Raw genomic sequence first — 21,549 nt, forward strand, 5'->3', positions numbered from 1 at the left:
AGAGTTTAGAAGGATGAGAGTGGATCGCCTTGAAACTTGTAGAACACTGAAAGGCCTGGGTAGGGATGTGGGGAAGGTGTTTCCATTAGTAGGAGAGACTGGGATCTGAGAGCACAGCCTCCAAGTAAAGGGACGATCCTTTAGAACTGACATGAGGAGGAATTTCTTCAGCCAGCGGTTTGTAATTTTATGGAATTCATTGCCACAGAAGGCTGTGGAGGCCAGGTCATTGAGTGCATTGAAGACAGAGATAGATAGGTTCCTGATTGGGAAAGGGAAAACAGATTACAGGGAAAAGGCGGGAGAATCTGGTTGAGGGATTTATCAGCCACGATTGAATGGTGAAGCAGGCCTACTTCTGATCCTATATCTTATGGTTGTGTGGTCTTAGATCAGAGAATCCTTCTCTGTTTTCAATGCAAAAGTGCTATTTCCAAGCTGGACCTCAATGGGCATTCTCAGTCTGGCCCCATCATAAAGGGGGGATGGTTAATGTCCTCCTCCATCATGCTGGAGCCTGAGGGGATGGTTCCGCTGAAGGCCAAAGGCTGTTGCTCCCATTGGGAGTTCGGGCACTACTTTTTAAGGCAGGTCCATAGCTTTCCACCGCTGATCGGAAGTTATGGGCCATAACTACATGATCATAGACCACTAGTAAACTTGTCCAACAATCCACATAGCAAACCACCCACTTGAATAGAATATGGGATGCTAAAACTACAGGAGAATAAGTTCCATGTTGAACATCAGCCTACCTTTCACAACATCCATTGCCAACAGTTAGTGCTACTAGTCATGGGGAAAAGATTGTCGAACAATATCTTAACTACATAAGTCTAAATGTGGTGCCAAAGTAACGGACATCAAAATCACAACAGAACAAGATAAGGCATTGCAACTGTGTAAAACAGCTATGGAATCACAAAATGAGAAAGACACGATCAAGATGCATCTGCAAACAAAATAGTTCATATGCTACAAAGTCATAATAGTGTTTAAAATGAGCTCAGCATTACAACCACTTCTGATCTTGAGACATGCAAAAACTGTATTGTCATAGAACATAGAACATAGAAGAGTACAGCACAGAACAAGCCCTTCGGCCCACGATGTTGTGCCGAGCTTTATCTGAAACCAAGATCAAGCTATCCCACTCCCTATCATCCTGGTGTGCTCCATGTGCCTATGCAATAACCGCTTAAATGTTCCTAAAGCGTCTGACTCCACTATCACTGCAGGCAGTCCATTCCACACCCCAACCACTCTCTGAGTAAAGAACCTACCTCGGACATCTTTCCGACATCTCCCACCATGAACGCTATAGTTATGCCCCCTAGTTACCGCTCCATCCATCCGAGGAAATAGTCTTTGAACGTTCACTCTATCTATCCCCTTCATCATTTTATAAACCTCTATTAAGTCTCCCCTCAACCTCCTCCGCTCCAGAGAGAACAGCCCTAGCTCCCTCAACCTTTCCTCATAAGACCTACCCTCCAAACCAGGCAGCATCCTGGTAAATCTCCTTTGCACTTTTTCCAGCGCTTCCACATCCTTCTTATAGTGAGGTGACCAGAACCGCACACAATATTCCAAATGTGGTCTCACCAAGGTCCTACACAGTTGCAGCATAACCCCAAGCCTCTTAAACTCCAACCCCCTGTTAATAAAAGCTAACACACTATCGGCCTTCTTCACAGCTCTATCCGCTTGAGTGGCAACCTTCAGAGGTCTGTGGATATAGACCCCAAGATCTCTCTGTTCCTCCACAGTCTTCAGAACCCTACCTTTGACCCTGTAATCCACATTTAACTTTGTCCTACCAAAATGAATCACCTCACATTTATCAGGGTTAAACTCCATCTGTCATTTTTCAGCCCAGCTTTGCATCCTATCTATGTCTCTTTGCAGTCTACAACAGCCCTCCACCTCATCCACTACTCCACCAATCTTGGTGTCATCAGCAAATTTACTGATCCACCCTTCAGCCCCCTCCTCTAGGTCATTAATAAAAATCACAAACAGCAGAGAACCAAGCACTGATCCCTGTGGCACTCCGCTAGCAAACTGCCTCCAGTCCGAAAATTTTCCATCCACCACCACCCTCTGTCTTCGATCAGATAGCTAGTTACCTATCCAATCGGCCAACTTTCCCTCTATCCCACACCTCCTTACTTTCATCATAAGCCGACCATGGGGGACTTTATCAAACGCGTTACTAAAATCCATGTATATGACATCAACTGCCCTACCTTCATCAACACACTTAGTTACCTCCTCAAAAAATTCTATTAAATCTGTGAGGCACGACTTGCCCTTCACGAATCCGTGCTGACTATCCCGGATTAATCCGCATCTTTCTAAATGGTCGTAAATCCCATCCCTAAGGACCTTTTTCATCAACGTACCAACCACCGAAGTAAGACTAACCGGCCTATAATTACCAGGGTCATTTCTATTCCCTTTCTTAAACAGAGGAACAACATTTGCCACTCTCCAGTCCTCTGGCACCATCCCCGTGGACAGTGAGGACCCAAAGATCAAAGCCAAAGGCTCTGCTATCTCATCCCTTGCCTCCCAAAGAATCCTAGGATATATTTCATCAGGCCCAGGGGACTTATCGACCTTCAGTTTATTCAAAACTGTTAGTACATCCTCCCTCCGAACATCTACTTCCTCCAGCCTATTAGCCTGTAACACCTTCTCTTCTTCAAAAACATGGCCCCTCTCCTTGGTGAACACTGAAGAAAAGTATTCATTCATCACCTCTCCTATCTCTACTGACTCCATACACAAGTTCCCACTGTCGATGACCGGCCCTAACCTCACCCTGCTCATTCTTTTATTCCTCACATAAGAGTAAAAAGCCTTGGGGTTTTCCTTGATCTGACCCGCCAAGGACTTCTCATGCCCCCTCCTAGCTCTCCTAAGCCCCTTTTTCAGCTCATTCCTCGCTAACTTGTAACCCTCAATCGAGCCATCTGAACCTTGTTTCCTCATCCCTACATAAGCTTCCCTCTTCCTTTTTGCAAGACATTCCACCTCTTTTGTGAACCATGGTTCCCTCACTCGGCCATTTCCTCCCTGCCTGACATTCTACAATCATTGAGGGAAAGTGTTATCAAAATAGCACATGAAGATCACCAGGGAATTGTCAAAATTAAACAACTCCTGAGGAAAAAGGTATGTGGTTCCCAGAAATTAACCGCATGGTTGAACATAAAATCAATCTGGGTTTCCCACGATCCTCCTCAGATGTCTGAATTACCTCGAGGACCATGGGTTAAGATTAGCATTGTTTTTGCCGACTTGCACGCTGGCGAACCCCTGCATGTCATCACTGATGACTCCAGCAGATTATCAGTAATGGAAGTAGTTACATCAACTTCAACAAAAGCAATCATCCCAAAGCTTGGCCAGGTTTTATAGGCCAGGTCTTCTACATAGAAGACAGAGGGTAGCAGTGAAAGGGCTGTGACAAGTGGCATTCCTCAGGGATCAGTGCTGGGACCTTTGCTGTTTGTAATCTATATAAATGATTTGAAGGAAAATGTAACTGGTTTGTTTAGTACATTTGCGGACAATACAAAGGTAGATGGATTTGCAGATAGTGATGAGGACCATCAGAGGATACAGGAGGATATAGATCGGTTGGAGACTTGGACGGAGAGATGGCAGATGGAGTTTAATCTGGACAAATGTGAGGTAATGCATTTTGGAAGGTCTAACACAGATAGGAAATATACAGTAAATGGCAGAACCCTTAAGCGTATTGATAGGCAGAGGGATCTTGGTGTACAGGTACACAGGTCTCTGAAAGTGGCAATGCGGGTGGAGAAGGTAGTCAAGAAGGCATTCGGCATGCTTGCCTTCATTGGCTGGGGCATTGAGTTTAAAAATTGGCAAGTCGTTGCAGCTTTATAGAATCTTAGTGAGGCCGCACTTGGAATATAGTGTTCAATTCTGGTCACCACACTACCAGAAGGATGTGGAGGCTTTGGAGAGGGTACAGATAATTACCAGGATGTTGCCTGGTATGGAGGGCATTAGCTAAGAGGAGAGGTTGGAGAAATTTGGTTTGTTCTCACAGGAACGACACAGGTTGAGGGGTGACCTAATAGAAGTCTACAAGATTATGAGGGGCATGGACAGAGTGGATAGTCAGAAGCTTTTTCCCAGGGTGGAAGAGTCAATTACTAGGGTACATAGGTTTAAGGTGTGAGGGGCAAGGTTTAAAGGAGATGTACGAGGCAAGTTTTTTTACACAGAGGGTGTTGGGTGCCTGGGGCTCGCTGCTGGGGAAGTAGTGGAAGCAGATACGATGGTGACTTTTAAGGGCCATCTTGACAAATACATGAATTGGATGGGAATGGAGGAATATGGTGCCCAGAAGAGTTGGGGTATTTTTGTTCATTCGGGCAGCATGGTTTGTGCAAGCTTGGAGGGCCAACGGGCCTATTCCTGTGCTGTAATTTTCTTTGTTCTTTGTTCTTTGTTCTTTTCTCTTTGTTTGGAATCCCTCAAATGGTGAGAAGTGACAAAGGACCTCCATTCAATAGTGATGAATTCAGTAAATTTGAACATTATCTTGATTTTAATCATCAAAAGAATCACATCCTGTTAGTCAAGAGCAAATGCCGAAGTTGAGAGAATTATGCCTGCCTTGAAAAAACTGATACAGCTACAGCTGAGAGCAAGTCACGGAAGCAAGAGTTTCCAAGAAAGAGTATCACTTTCTTTGCAATAGTCAGTGACTCTTCACTCAACTATTGGAGAGTCTGTGGCTTCACTCATCTTTGTAAATCCTAAACAAACACATCTTCTGAGTAACCCCGCAGAACTAATGATCAACATGTATGAGAATGCGATTGAGAACAGAAGAATTGAATGAAAATGTAAATGAAACACGAAATTTAAATCTACACCACTAAAGCCATGAGTTAAAGTGTTGTGAAATGAGATGGCTATGTTTGAAAGCAAACATCTCCTTATGGCTAAATTAACCCTAATGTCAGGGGGCTTAGCAGGGCAAATATGAGGGGTTACGGGAATAGGGCCTGGGTGGGATTGTGGTTGGTGCAGACTTGATGGGCTGAATGGCTTCTTTCTGCACTGTAGGGATTCTATGACATCCATCCATTTCTAATGACCAACACAGAAGAAGCAGTGATCACAGTAAAGTGCGGTTCAAAAATCATAACACAAGATGTGTCGTTCTTCAAAGCACTGAAACACCATTTGCAAACATTGAATCTGATCCTAACATCAACATATCAGATGGAGAACATGAGTTAAATGAGACCACATCTGATATCAGATGATATCCTAGACATGAGAGAAAATGTCCACTGAGAACCTAGAAACTATCATTATCACGAAAGAGGTAGTGTTGGGCAAGTTAATGGGGCTAAAGGTAGACAAGTCTCCTGGTCCTGATGGAATGCATCCCAGGGTACTAAAAGAGATGGTGGGGGAAATAGATGACACAGATGACACTAAGATGGGTGGCAGAGCAAAGTGCACAGAGGATGCTGAAAGTCTGCAAAGGGATATAGATAGTCTAAGTGAGTGGGCGAGGGTCTGGCAGATGGAGTACAATGTTGGTAAATTTGAGGTCATCCATTTTGGTAGGAATAACAGCAAAATGGACTATTATTTAAATGGTAAAAAATTGCAACATGCTGCTGTGCAGAGGGACCTGGGTGTCCTTGTGCAAGAATCTCAAGGAGTTGGTTTGCATGTGCAGCAGGTAATTAAGAAGGCAAATGGAATTTTGTCCTTCATTGCTAGAGGGAAGGAGTTTAAAAACAGCGAGGTTATGTTGCAGCTATATAAGGTGTTGGTGAAGCCACACCTGGAGTACTGTGTACAGTTTTGGTCTCCTTACTTGAGAAAGGATATACTGGCACTGGAGGGGCTGCAGAGGAGATTCAGTAGGTTGATTCCGGAGTTGAGGAGAGACTGAGTCACTTGCTGCAGAAAATCCAGCTTCTAGCCTGCTCTAATCAAGGCTGACACTGCACTGCAATATGAGTGAGTGCTGCATGGTGAGAGTGTTGTTTTTGGATGAGGCTTAGAACCAATGCCCTACCTGCCTGTTCAGCTGAGTGTAGAAGATTCAATAAAACTCTTTCATAGAAGTCAAGTTAACCTTGGTATCCTGGTCAATATTTATCCCTCAATCAACATCACAAAAGTAGATTATCTCATTATTATCACATTGATGTTCATGGGAGTTTGTCATTCACAAAATAGCTACCTCATTTCATGCATCACAACCAGTGAATACATTTAAAAAATACCACATTGGCTGCAATGTGCTTCAAGACATCTGGTAATCATGCAAAATGTTGTGTAAATGCAACTCTCTTTTTCTCTCTCTCTCACTCTGTTTATGTGATTGATTCAGTTAAGCTCTTGCTCAATGATGTCTCTCAAGGATGCTATTGTGAGGGTACCTGGGCTAGGATTTTATGGCCCCTCCTGCCAGTGGGATATTACATTCCTGCTGAAGTAAATGGGAACTAAAGAGCATCCACTGGCGGGAGACACACAATGGTTGGGCACTAAAATCCTGACCCTGTTGCTGTTAATGCCGTGGAATGTCTGTGGGAGGTGGTTACTGCATGCACTTTGCGGTGCAAATGCTACTTTCACATATTTAGCCAAGCCTGTGTGTCGGGCATGGACTGTTTCATTATCTAAGGAATTGCAATTGGAGGACAACACTGTCCAATCATCGACAAACATTTCCACCTCAATAATTTCAAAAAGAAATTGGATGGGCCCTTGAAGGAAATGAACCTGCACATCTGTAGGGATTGATTGGGAGAGTTGGACTAACTCTGCTTTGCAGAGAGCTGGCATGGACTTAATGGGCTGAATGGCCTGACTCAGAGAAGTCAGATGTCTTCTGATTTCTAATGGAGGGAAGGTCATTAACAAACCAGTTGAAGATAGTTGGGTGTAGGACGCTGTCCTGAGGACCTCCTACAGTGATTTTCAGGGCTTAGATGATTGATCACTGACCAGTCAAAATCATTTTCCTACGTGCCAGGTACGACTTCACCCAGCGGAAATCATGTGCTACCCCCTTCACAATTTAAATTCAGTCTTCAGTTTTACTTCTTTTCATCATGTGTAGGTGATTAATTTGTCAATAGGTGTATCTTGATAATACAGTTGACAACCTCTTCCACCAATTAGTTGATTATCAAATGTGCGCTGATAGGGTTAATTGATTGGATTTGTCCTGCTTTTTGTGGCACGAACATTTTTGAACAACTTTACATATTATTGGTTGAAGCCAGTCTTGTAGCTATACCAGAACAGATTAACTAACGGTGCAGCTAATTCTGGAGCATAGATTTTTAGTACAACAATAAGGATGTCATTTGGCTCGCAGCCTTTGCTGAAGATAGTTCACTCAGCCATTTCTTGATATTGTCTGGCATCAGTGATGATAGAGACCTCAGGAGGAAGCCGAGAAGGATCATTGACTCAGAACTTCAGGCTGAAAACAGTTCCAAAGATTTCAGCCTTGCCTATTGCACCCATGTGCACTTATGCTAAGGATGGGAATGTTCATGGAACCATCTCCTCCTGTTAGCCCTTTAATTGTCCATAGCATTTTTGACTAGGTGCGGTGAGACGGCAGGGCTTTAAGCTGAACCATGGCTATGGGCTCGCTTAGCCCTGTCAAAGCATGTTGCTGCTTTTATTTGACATGGACGTGGCCCTGTGTTGTAGCTTGACTGGTTGGATCCTCATTTTGGGTGCTTATGATACAGCTTGCATCATGGTCTTCTACATTCCAAATTGATTCAGGATTGGTCACCTCGCTTGATGGTGGGAGAAGAATGAGGAATATACTGGCCCATGAGGTTGCAGATTGTGGTGGCATACAAAACTAATGCTAATAATGCCCCACACTTCGTCATGGATGCCCAATATTGAGCTGCTAGATCTGTTCTTAATCTATCTCATTTAGTATAATATTAGTGCCATACAACATGAATGGCTGTGGCTCTGCTTGTGAAGATGTGATTTGGTCATTTGAAGAGTGTTTCTTTGACCTCAAAGAGATTTATTTCCATCAATGTGCTGATTAGCTATCAAGCTCTGAATGTCAGAGACCATTGCCAATATTTCGAGTCAAACACCCTGGAATCTCAGGGTGTATATGTTGCAAGCAGCATATCAACGCAATAGTGGAAGGCTTATAGTATAAAGTCAATAAAAGGCGCAATAACATCTTTTGTATGTCTTTGTATACAAACCACAAGGATGTCCTATTGCTTGGTGGGTAAACGTAACCTAGTTGCTGAGTTGGACCATTACTTGTTTTGTACATCAGATGTGGCCTGAGCTTCAGTTAGTGAATATCTTCTCCTGGATTCACTGGTCTTGGCATGTGTAAAAGTCTCTCACTTACCCTTAAATCTGAAGAAAGGGACTGTTACACAGTCTTTATATCCTATTTATTTATTTAATAATTAGTGTCACAAGTAGGCTGCAATGAAGTTACTGTGAAAATCCCCAAGTCGCCATACTGCTGTTTCTTTTTTATATATATATTAACTACTTGGACTTGGTTAAAAAGAATAACATTTCAAAATTTTTGGATTGCATAAAGCTTAGAAATATAGCAAACAGTGAGGAGGAAAGAGCACACTTTAGGAAGACTCGTGCAGACATATAGCAGACAAAATTTAGCGCAGTATGTAGATGTTGGAAGGAGAAATGACAAGAGGTAAAATAAACTAAATGGTTGATCAGTCAGTCAAAGAGGTCAGCCATTTGGGAAGCATAGTTCAAACGTTTCAATACATTCAGCTTTAGAGCACTTTTTGACAAAGATGTCAGGAATCCCATTATGAATGCTTGGCTGAGTTCCAATTTCACTAATGAATTCAGCTCTGTTCACACAACAATGAAGGAGACTTCAAATTTTGATTGAGAGGCAGTTTTATGAGCTTTTCATAGCCTCATCTTTTTCTGATGTGTTTGTTCAATGTCTGTTTGTCTATTCAGTCAAGTTTAAGAGGTATTATGAGGATTAAAGCTTTTTTCAAAAGGAGTAAGAATGATTGCGTTTGACTGTCAGTTTTATAAACTGATAAGAGGGATGATTTTGAATGCCGGATTGCTTATTTTGATAGCTTAATGAGCATTTCAAAGATTTACCAATGTTATTATATGGCTTTATATCTAGTGGATAGCAGATGAGTGGGTATTGAGGATACATTGGGATATGGAGGGGTCATCTTTAATATGGAGCAGCATAGGTGATATGGATGAGGCAAAGGATGTATGGTGCAGGACAAGGGGTGTGGGTCAAGAATTAGGGGTGAGGAATGAGTGGCCTAAAAGCCATCTTGAGAACTTGGTCAATGCCCCAGTGTCAGATGATGTGTGCTGTTAATGTTGCAATCCTGTCACAATAAAGTGCATGCTCTATTGTAAGTGACTGCAGCTGTTACTAATTGGGGAAATGTTCCCCAATGCTCAATTGGGTATTATTCTTAAGCATTTATAAGAACCGTTTCCACTCGTGGTGAAAGGAAAAAGGAGTTGGTACCTATGTTCACTGGATTTTGTGGATGTTAAGGAAAGTCTGGCTCCAGATTCCTCCTTTATTAAGTGAACGAGCAGCAATTTGTAACATAGTAACAGAAAATGAACCTCAGTTGTGGGGTTGGAAACTGAATAAGGACGTTTTGACCCCATCTTTTGACAAAAGAGCTGCTCCCAGCAACCTTTTGGTTCTCAAGCTTTGATTATCCACCATTTTTCTTCTGAATTTGAACTGTATGAAAGGTGGAAAAATAAGGTGGAAATGTGGATTTGGGTAACCTCATTATCGAAGAGGAAGCAAGGTATAGATTTGGCTTATCTATATGCAGGAAAAAAGTAAGATAAGAAGTAAATATATTTTTGGAGCTGGATGTGGATGACAGAAAGTTAACCTATATTTTCTTTGTATTCATTCGCTGGCTGGACGGCATTTATTGCCCTTCCCTAGTTGCCCTTGCGGGGCAGTTGAAAATCAACCACATTGCTGTGGCTCTAGAATCACATGTAGAGCATATCAGGTAAGAACGGCAGAATTCCTTCCCTAAAGGACATTAATGAACCGGATGGGTTTTTTGACAATCAACAGTGGTTTCATGGTCATCAGTAGATTCTGAATTCCAGGTGCTTTTTATTGAATTCAAATTCCACCAGCTGCCATGGCGGGATTCAAACCCCGGTACCCAGAACATTAGCTGAGTTTCTGGATTAATAGTCTAGCGATAATACCATTAGGCCATCGCTTCCCCATACAATTTATGAATAGAATTTACAAGAAGGATGCTCTGTTGGAAGTCTACAAAGCATGATTAACTTTTGATGAATTTAAGAAGAATGACACTTAGTCTATGGCAGAATATATTATGGATGTTGATAGTTTGTAAATGATTAACAAAGTTTGACTTCCAGATACCCGAGTTTGTGCTTACGTTCAAGTTACAGGACTGTGCACTGATTTTGCACATAGATAGACTTCTGATAGTGACATTGGTTCAATTTCATGGAGGAGACTCTCTTTCAGACCAAATGGCTGCTGCTCTAAGAAACTTTTTGGGAAAGCAGTTGTTTGCAGCTGCTTTCATGTCAAATACAAACAGTTCTTCAATGCTGAAGAATGGAGAACCCCATGGTTGCTGAACTTTGAGATCAAATGAATGCTAAGTGTAGGTATCAGTACAAAGACAGAATTGCTCTTAGGCAGTCTGGTGAGTGATGCCCTTTTAGACAAGTGGAGAATCAAGACTAAAAGTGGGTCTGGGATGATGACCAAAGGCACTTGAACCCGAGAAATGCATAGGGTATAATTAACAAGGTGCATTGGTTTGTAATTCCAAATATTATTGGACAATGAATTGCCTGAGGTGCAAAATCAAGTCTTTGAGGTAACATGGGAAACAGACAATTCTGACACTATGAATGATGAGGAGACTGGCCTGAAGTATTTTTATTGGTTACTGGAGACTTGAGCCCAATGATGAACATTTTGGTCAACTGTGCGGTATTGGATCGCACTTTCACTTTTACAGTGTGTGGGGTGGACTGGTTCAATTGTTACTTGGAATCTCTTGACAAGGAAGAATCAATCATGACTGCGTCCCCACACTTTACCTGCCTCTCTTCACCTGGTCGATTTTTGTAGTTCTGGATAACCTGTCCACCCGTTTAACAATGAAAAGGTCAGCATTTGACAAGTTCTTTATGAGCGCTTAAATTTATTAATTGGCCCCAGTTGGAGGGAGAACAGACTTCCTGACTCGTCTCCACCGATGGCACTTATTATTTCCAGCACTGGGACTGGTGCCTTGAAATTGACATGAAGCCCAATGTCGGCACATTTGGGTATGCTCACCTCTGTTTTCCTTTTCAGGGAAGGTGAAAGGGGGACAAAAAAATTTCAGCCCCTTGAGATTAGCCATATAGAAATCTTTGAAGATGGTCAGGTAAGTTGGTAATGCTGCTGATAAGTATGTGGAATATTTGGCATTATAAATAAATAAAGCAAGAACATTAACTAAAACTGATTAGTCCTTAGTTGCAATATTCTATTACACTATTCTATAACAGCACCTTTTGCTGTTGGTTGTTGTTGATGCTGTTAATTGCACTGGAGCTGGAGAAGGAATCAGAAGATAATATTGCAAGAGACTCCCTTCCAAATAGAGGAGACAAGTTTGGCAATTTTAGTAAAAGAAAGATGCCAAGTGAAGTGAAGGGAAAATGCTAAGTTATTCATGTTCACAGATTACATTGAGTAGAGTTCATTGAATAAAGCTAATACATTTTTTTCTATCCATGAAGGGAAAACAGATTATAAGGTTTGTAATGAAAAGCCTCCCAAAATTGGATAATAAACAGCAGTCAGATTTTACTTCGAGTTATTCATTGGAATGCTTAGCTCTGGAAAAGATGAATTGGTACACAATATGGAGAAACAAGATATCATGTAACTCTGATGCATATAAATAGTAGAATTTGACTCCCAAGAAATATTAATAGTACAAGCTGTTTTGAATTATTCTCCCTGAAGAAGGAGAAAGGAATTTTTGAAAGAACCACAAAGCTATCTGTGAGCTTACGAGACTGCAGCAGAAATCAAGGAAGGCAGTTATTGGGATCTGTTATCAAAACGACACCCTTGGACTCGATATAATTTTGCTGACTAGGAAGAAAGCAGAATGGATGGAAAATGTTGAACTACTGGGCATTTAATATTACTGAAGAAATGATTTCCTTTCTTCTTGAAGGCTCATCTTATATTTCCTAGAAAAGAGCTCTGCAAATACAATTTTCATCTTCCATTGTAACAACGGCCTTATTCAGCATGTCCATTTTCAGTAGGCTCTGCATCCAGTAGTTACCCAAATACTTGGAAGGTTTTATGTGTAATCTCCATTGCTATGTGAAAGTACTGGCCAAGCAGTAAATCTAATATGCCTCATTTCTTTACCAGTTCAGAGTTCTGTGGGGGGCAATTTCACGGTTCTGTTTAATAGTATTTGATCAAGATTAAATAGCTTGAAATCAATTGCAAGTACATGGCTATGTATATGTTCAGGATTTAAATAATAAAACACTTGAAATAATACACCATAGAAGAACCGTAGAATCCCTCGTGCAGAAGGAGGCAATTCGGCCCATCGAGTCTGCTCCGACTCTCCGAAAGAACATCTTACCCAGGACCACTGCTCCCCACCCTATCCCCATAACCCCGCATATTTACCATGGCTAACCCACCTAACCAACACATCTTTGAACTCTAAGGAGCTAATCCAACTAAACTGCACATCTTTACACATTCCAATTGAGTTTATATTTAAAATATAAAACATTAGATTATTATGTTCAAATAAGTTTTTTTACCATCCAGGACTAATACCATTATTAATTATGTTAAAACCAACCTTGTCTAAAACCAAACAAAAAGCACTGGAAAAACTCAGCAGGTCCGACAGCATCTGTGGAGAGAGAAATGAAGTCAATGCCTCGAGTCCAATATGATTCTTTTTCCTTTTATTATTGCCTAAGACTAAATGTAGTACCATGAAATCCTCCTAAGAATGTACATTAAATTCATTTCAGCCACTCCATGAGTTAGCAAATTCCACATTCTCACTGCTCTTTGGATGAAGAGGCTTCTCTGAATTCCCTGTCTTATATTGATACTCTCTAATTATGTTCTTCCCCACACAAAGAAACATTCTCACTGTATCCACTCAATCAAACAGAATTTCAAAGATTTATGTGAGGCCACTTTTCAGCTTTCTTTTTTCAAGAGAGAAGAGACCCAGCCTGATATGTGATCCTATGTGTTTCCGATGTCATTCTTGTCGCTCTCCATTGCACCCTCTCCAGTGTCTCCAGATTCTTTTATAATATGGTTATCAGAACTGCACACAACAATCTTAAATGTGGCCTAACCATACTTTGCTTCTGATTTAGCACAACTTTCCTGCTTTTCAATTCTATCTCACTAGAAATAAAACCTCATGCCTGGTCTGTTATTTTTTATGGCCTTTCTAACCTGTGGCACAACTTTTAGTAATTTATACATTTGTACTATGAAGTCCCTTTGTTCCTCTGCTCCTCCTAGACTTGCACCTTGCTAGTAATAAATGATCTCTCTATTCTTCATGTTGTAAGTCAAAAATTATTTACTTTTTTAATGTATTAAACACTTATTAAGCATGTTTTTTCTTACTTCTTTTATATTAATGAATATAGGCTTGTTATGATGTAATCCTGTGTGCAGTCGTGGTGGTAATCTGGAATATGCAGGTTAGCCCAGACCAAAGGTATCTCAGTAAGTTATTTAACTTACTGAGCTGCATTGTGCACTTGAAGATGCAAAGCAGGATGGTTAATTTAGCCAACACAAAGCTTCGGTGGGATGACCAAGTTCTGCAAAATGACTTGACCTGTGGCAGCTTGTACCAGAGAAGGTAAACAGACTGAGCTTTGCTCCCAGCTCTGGAGATTGATATGGTGTTGGAGATAACAAAGCAGAGTCAAGCTGGCTATAGTACCTCAAAGGTAAACTTCAAAGCGTAACCTTCTCCTAACCAGCAGACATCTGGAGAAAGCATTGAGATGAACAGTGATGTAATTAAAAACCAGTTATATGGACTAAAAGCAGGCTTTGTCTTGTGCGGCATGGAGTTATAGCAAAGAAAAGTTATAAAGAAAGAGTCCACAAAAACAAATCTGCTGCAGTGGGTTAGAGCGATTTGGCCAGTCATTCAAGTCATCTCTTGAAGAGTATAGGGGGTGTAGGAGTAGAGTTAAGAGGGCAAAAAGGGGGCATGAAATTGTTTTGGCGGATAAGGCAAAGGAGAATCCAAAGAGCTTCTACAAATACATAAAGGGAAAAAGAGTAACAAGGGAGAGAGCAGGGCCTCTTAAGGATCAACAAGGTCATCTATGTGCAGATCCACGAGAGATGGGTGAGATCCTAAATGAATATTTCTCATCAGTATTTACTGTTGAGAAAAGCATGGATATTAGGGAACTTGGGGAAATAAATAGTGATGTCTTGAGGAGTGTACATATTACAGAGAAGGAGGTGCTGGAAGTCTTAAAGCGCATCAAGGTAGATAAATCCCCGGAACCTGATGAAGTATATCCCAGGACGCGGTGGGAGGCTAGGAAGGAAATTGCAGGTCCCCTAGCCGAGATATTTGAATCATCGATAGTCACGGGTGAGGTGCCTGAAGATTGGAGAGTGGCAGGGAAAAGCCTGGGAACTACAGGCCAGTGAGCCTCACATCTGTGATGGGTAAATTGTTGGAAGGTATTTTGAGATTCAGGATCTACAGGTATTTAGAGATGCAAGGACCGATTAGGGACAGTCAGCATGGCTTTGTGAGTGGAAAATCATGTCTCACAAATTTAATTGAGTTTTTTTGAAGGGGTAACCAAGAAGATAGATGAGGGCAGTGCAGTTGATGTTGTCTACATGGACTTCAGCAAGGCCTTTGACAAGGTACTGCATAGTATGTTGTTGCATTAAGTTAAATCTCATGGGATCCAGGGTGAGGTATCTAAATGGATACAAAATTGGCTTCTTAACAGAAGCCAGAGGGTGGTTGTAGAGAATTGTTTTTCAAACTGGAGGCCTGTGACCAGTGGTGTGCCTCAGGGGTCAGTGCTGGGCCCACTGTTATTTGTCATTTATATTAATGATTTGGATGAGAATATAGGAAGCATGGTTAATAAGTTTGCAGATGACACCAAGATTGGTGGCATAGTGGACAGTGAAGAAAGTTATCTCAGATTGCAACGGGATCTTGATCAATTGGGCCAGTGGGCTGACGAATGGCAGATGGAGTTTAATTTAGACAAATGCAAGGTGATGCATTTTGGTAGATTGAACCAGGGCAGGACTTACTCAGTTAGTGGTAGGGCATTGGGGAGAGTTACAGAGCAAAGAGATCTAGGGGTACATGTTCATAGCTCCATGAAAGTGGAGTCACAGGTGGACAGAATGGTGAAGAAGGCATTCGGCATGCTTGGTTTCATCAGTCAGAACATTGAATACAGGAGTTGGGACGTCTTGTTGAAGTTGTACCAGACATTGGTAAGGCCACACTTGGAATACTGTGTGCAATTCTGGTCACCCCTATTATAGAAAGGATATGATTAAACTAGAAAGAGTGCAGAAAAGATTTACTAGGATGCTACCGGGACTTGATGGATTGAGTTATCAGGAGAGGCTGAATAGACTGGGACTTTTTTCTCTGGAGTGTAGGAGGCTGAGGGGTGACCTTATAGAGATCTATAAAATAATGAGGGGCATAGACAAGGTAGATAGTCAATATCTTTTCCCAAAGGTAGGGGAGTCTAAAACTAGAGGGCATGGGTTTAAGGTGAGAGGGGAGAGATACAAAAGTGTCCAGAGGGGCAATCTTTTCACAATTTATACTGGCTGGAGGGTTGGTAATCAGAGGACATACAGTTGAGGTAATAGACAAAAGAAATAGAATCAACATGAGGAAATGTTCTTTTAAGCAGTTAGTTGTTGTGATCTGGAATGTGTTGCCTGAAAGAATCAGATTTAGTGGTAATTTTAAAACGTGAATCGATAAATATTTGAATGGAAAAAAACAGGACTATGAAGACAGAGCAGGGAACTTGACTAATTGGACAGCTCTCAAAGAGCTAGTATAGGCATGATGGGTGAATGGCTCTTTATGTGGTGTATCTTTCTATGATTCTATGATCAATCGCTCAGATCAGGTGTGGGATAGCCAGAGGCAGTATAAAGCCTCCTGTAACCTGCTCAAAAATGTTGCTCAGTCTCAGAATACTCTTGTGTCTTTATGACTTCAGTCACTGCGTGATATTTTTTGATTCCTGCATCAGTCATCCTATAACTTCTTTTAGTAAAAATGGTGATTAATGTTTTATGCTTTTGCCTTACTAAATTGAGATTAACTCTTCTTTTATAGACTTCAATAGTCAATAGACAGAGGGCATGCTCACCATAACAAACTGGGCTGCTTTTGAAATCATGAAAAAGTGAAAAGTGAATGTTTTTCTAACTCCCTTGATAGGTCAATACATTTGTCCCAGTATCAGTCAAGTCATACAGAGGGTCCGAGGTTCAATTCCTCAGTATTTTTAAATCAGCTCAGCAGTGCAATGATGAAAGTGCTAAAATTGCCCTCAGTGTTGCCCTCAGGGCGGAGAGATGGCAGATGGAGTTTAATCCGGACAAAGGTGAGGTAATGCATTTTGGAAGGTCTAATACAGATAGGAAATATACAGTATATGGCAGAACCCTTAGGAGTATTGCTAGGCAAAGGGATCTGGGTATACAGATGCACAGGTCACTGAAAGTGGCAATGCAGGTGGAGAAGGTAGTCAAGAAGGCATACGGCATGCTTGACTTCATAGGCCGGGGTATTGAGTTTAAAAATTGGCAAGTCATGTTGACGCTTTATAGAACCTTAGTTAGGCTACACTTGGAATATAGTGTTCAATTCTGGTCGCCACACTACCAGAAGGATGTGGAGGCTTTGGAGAGGGTAAAGAAAAGATTTACCAGGATGTTGCCTGGTATGGAGGGCATTAGCTATGAGGAGAGGTTGGAGAAACTTGGTTTGTTCTCACTGGAGCGACGGAGGTTGAGGGGAGACCTGATAGAAGTCTACAAGATTATGAGAGGCATGGACAGAGTGGATAGTCAGAAGCTTTTTCCCAGGGTGGAGGAGTCAATTACTAGGGGGCACAGGTTTAAGGTGTGAGGGGCACGGTTTAAAGGAGATGTACGAGGCAGATTTTTTACACAGAGAGTAGTGGGTGCCTAAAACTCGTTGCCGGGGGAAATAGTGGAAGCGGATACGGTAGTGACTTTTAAGGGGCGTCTTGACAAGTACATGAATGAGATGGGAATAGAGGGATATGGTCCCCGGAAGCGTAGGGGGTTTTAGTTAAGTCAGGCAGCATGGTCGGTGCAGGCTTGGAGGGCTGAAGGGCCTGTTCCTTTGCTGTAATTTTCTTTGTTCTTTGTTCCTCAGTTAGGTAGGTAAAAAGTACCCAAGGTTACAATTTCCAATTAGATTCCAGTGATTCTTGCTGGAAGACTGTTACTGTGCTGCATATTCTATGTAAAATGTATATATGTGTAAGCAAGAGTCTTCAGTCATGTGTATATGGGCAACCAGCCTCTTGGGTCTCCTTGTTGCCTCAGGATGGTGGGTATGGTTGTATAGCACAGGATGAAACAACAACCAGGTTATCAGAGAAAATGTTGGAAAATCTCAGCAGGTCTGGCAGCATCTATAAGGATTTTTAGCATTTTCTCTTTTGGTTTCAGATTCCAGCATCCACAGTAATTTGCTTTTAACCAAGTTATCAGGCTTTCACTGACATGATGTCCTTTGGATCTTAGTAATCTGCTGGGGAAGAGAATACTGGATGACTGCAAGAGCATGAACGGCCTTTTGAGCACTGATGCCGTGATGGCAACAGTCTAAGGCTGCATGACAGCAAGCCTGAATCTCAACCTCTATCTGAGATTCCACTGAAGCACTGCGACATTGGCTGGCTTCCCCTGTGCTACTATGGAAGCTGAGACAGTAACCATCACACATGGGGGCGACATGGTGGCACATTGGTTAGCACTGCTGCCTCATAGCACCAGGAATCCGGATTTGATTCCGGCCTTGGGTACCTATCTGGGTGGAGTTTGCACTTTCTCCCACTGTCTGCATGGGTTTCCTCTGGGTGCTCCGGTTTCTTCCCACAGTGCAAAGATGTGCAGGTTAGGTGGATTAGCCATGGTAAATGTGAACGGTTACAGGATTGGGGGGTAAATGGAGGTGGACCTGGGTAGATGCTCTGTGGGAGAGTCAGTGCAGACTTGATAGGCCAAATGGCCTCCTTCTAACCTGTAGGGGCTCTATTCCAACATGGCTATGTGCACAAGTGAGGCTAATCATTCTCTTCCTTCTTTGATTTGATTTATTATTTGATTTATTATTGTCACATGTATTAACATGTGAAAAGTATTGTTTCTTGCGTGCTATACAGACAAAACATCGTTCATAGAGAAGGAAACGAGAGAGTGCAGAATGTAGTGTTACAGTCATAAGCATAGAATGAGAGTAAGGGATAGAATTAGAAGGTATGCTGGGCACAGCTTGCAAGAAGTCGCTTCGCTCTGGCGCCATCTTGCAGGCTTGTGTGCTGTGGCTGGTTCTGGCAGCAGTACTAGGCTATTTGATAGAATAACATCAAAGGGTAGGGTTTGAATGAGGTATGGAGTTGTTTTGGTGGGAACTAAGAGGTCCATGGTCACACCATCTGGAGCTTGCATATCATGCTGGAAAGCTGGATGTGGATGAGGATGGAATTGAGAAGGGGCAAAGTGCAATAACATATCACCCTGCTAGACTGTCTCAGTGATGTTGGGTACAATTGGCTTTGCCACAGTCAACCCCATTCTTGGAAAGCCATCTCCTCTGTCAGGCTTAGGTGGTGAAGGCACAACTCACCCACCTCTCTCCCCACTTCCACCTCTACCATGCTGGTTAACTGGTGCACCTCCTATAATGGACCACTCTATCCTTCAAGAGAAAGGGCAGAAGGTTAGCGATTGTATTGTACTGTGTTTGGGTACCATAGCAAAAGCTAAGTGGAGGTGTGAGAGATGGGTTTGAAGCTGGCATTGTTGTAAAGGCTGTGTGGGTGAGTGAGAGTAGGTGAATGTTTCATAGAATCATAGAAACCCTACAGTGCAGAAGGAGGCCATTCGGCCCATCGAGTCTGCACCGACCACAATCCCACCCAGGCCCTACCCCCACATATTTACCCGCTAATCCCTCTAACCTACGCATCCCAGGACTCTAAGGGGCAATTTATAACCTGGCCAATCAACCTAACCTGCACATCTTTGGACTGTGGGAGGAAACCGGAGCACCCGGAGGAAACCCACGCAGACACGAGGAGAATGTGCAAACTCCACACAGACAGTGACCCGAGCCGGGAATCGAACCCGGGACCCTGGAGCTGTGAAGCAGCAGTGCTAACCACTGTGCGACCGTGCCGCCCGTGTTTGACATGAGTGCTGGGTGAGTGATGGTTTGTGATGCATTGAGCAGTGTTGGAGGCCAGTGGTTTGATAGGTTTGAGGTTTTGGGTGAAGAGGCATTAACTGATCTGTATCAGTAAATTGTTTTGGGGCTACCTGGTCCTCGGGGCTAGACACTCAGCATTGACCTTGTGGGACCCTTCTCCCATTTCCTTTGGAGGTTTTGCCTTCAGGGCCCCTTGTTTTACCTGTGGAAACTCGGCTTTTCTCTTTCTGCCACCACAAAGGCCTCCAGCCTGATAGCACTCTCTGTGGAATCAACAGTTTGTACTGGGCTATGCACTGAAATCATGCAAATGAGGTTAGAGCACAAAATTTGCATGCTGCCTGGCTCGGTGGGAACGGAAGCAGGCAGATCATGAATTATAATCACCCCACCCAAAAACTGGAACAAAGTTTTAGCTAGCTCAATGTCTTTGAATTCTAATTGGGGCACCAGACAATAGGACACTGTGTTCACCATTAACAGATAGCCTGCTCAGATTGAGCTGGGGAATATCATGTTTTATGACCATGTATTTTATGAACAAAGTACAGTGGGGAAAATATGATGAGAAAAGGTGTTGCTGGAAGTTTGACACTTTACGAAAAGTGCACATTACATGCAAGTCTTTTCCTGTTACTGCAGGGTACAACCAAGCGGTTATTCTAGAAAAAAACAGCTGTGTTCTCATTTTGGCTTGTCTATGTGTCAAACAGAAAGAAAAAGCAGTTTTAGTGGTTCACAGATTGATTGTCATGATTAGTGAACTACTTCATTTTTGTTAATGAGTGACTACAAGGATGGCAGCATTAGATTGACCTTGGTTGTTCTTCATCTAGCAATTCTTATGTTCCTAGAACATTTACACTGGATCAATTTGGGATTTTCTTTGATGTGCCAATCCAATATGCCAAGGAGCAACAAGAGCAAATTCTGTCCCTTAATATATTATGGTTGGGAGATAATTCTATTCTTTTTTGGCTTTTATATTTCATTCATTGTTTACTAGCCCTTATTGTAAGTGGACTACAAAGAGGAGAATGGTCCTGCTGTTTGAGGAAACAGCTCACAGAGTGGCTTGCTTTTCATAGAGTAATCATGTATTGATTAACCCTTATACCACAGAAAGCATTCACAATATTAACACTTATTATAATGCAAATAGGTCTATCTCTTCAAAGCACATTCTTGCAATAAATGATTTGAACTTTCTGGGTTAATTTAAGGAAATGCAATGAGTTTTTAATAATCTTAAACCCAACATTTTGTAATGCAATATACTGATTACATTAGCTATCAGACCAAACTACTGTCAACATGACAATGCTGGAAGCTCGTCATGGTTTATAATATGTCTGACAAATCTCCCATAACTGCAGTGCTCAGTATCACATCCCATTGATTTATTAAGTGTGTAATGTTGTTGAAATCTCAAGTGACTTACATCTCCTCTTTAATCTATGAAACAACAGATTGCTTCCTTAATCAATCGTAATGTATTCTTCAGCCTTAAATCCATTAGAGGCAAACAGGCCTAAATTGTCAATTCTTACTGATAATACCATTTTACAACATGACAGATCTGGGAACAATCCATCCATTATTTTACGTATGGAGAAGGGGCGAGGTTGGAACGAAGTGGAATTTAAACCTGCTTAGCTTCAGTGTGTCCTCCCTCTATAATAAATCAACAATTTACATTTATATAGTACCTTTCATCTAGAAATACATCCCAAGGCTTCCTTAAAGCATAAATATGCGAAAGAGTATTCTGAGATAAGGAATGAGATATTAGGGAGGGAAACTAAGAGATGAAGGGGTTTTGAGGATAGCCTTCAAGGAGAAAAGTGAATTGGAGGATTACAGGAAAGGAAGTTCATTGTTTGCGGCCTCGCCATCAACAGTG

The sequence above is a fragment of the Mustelus asterias genome, chromosome 10 (assembly GCF_964213995.1).
Source record: "Mustelus asterias chromosome 10, sMusAst1.hap1.1, whole genome shotgun sequence".
Taxonomy (NCBI): domain Eukaryota; kingdom Metazoa; phylum Chordata; class Chondrichthyes; order Carcharhiniformes; family Triakidae; genus Mustelus; species Mustelus asterias.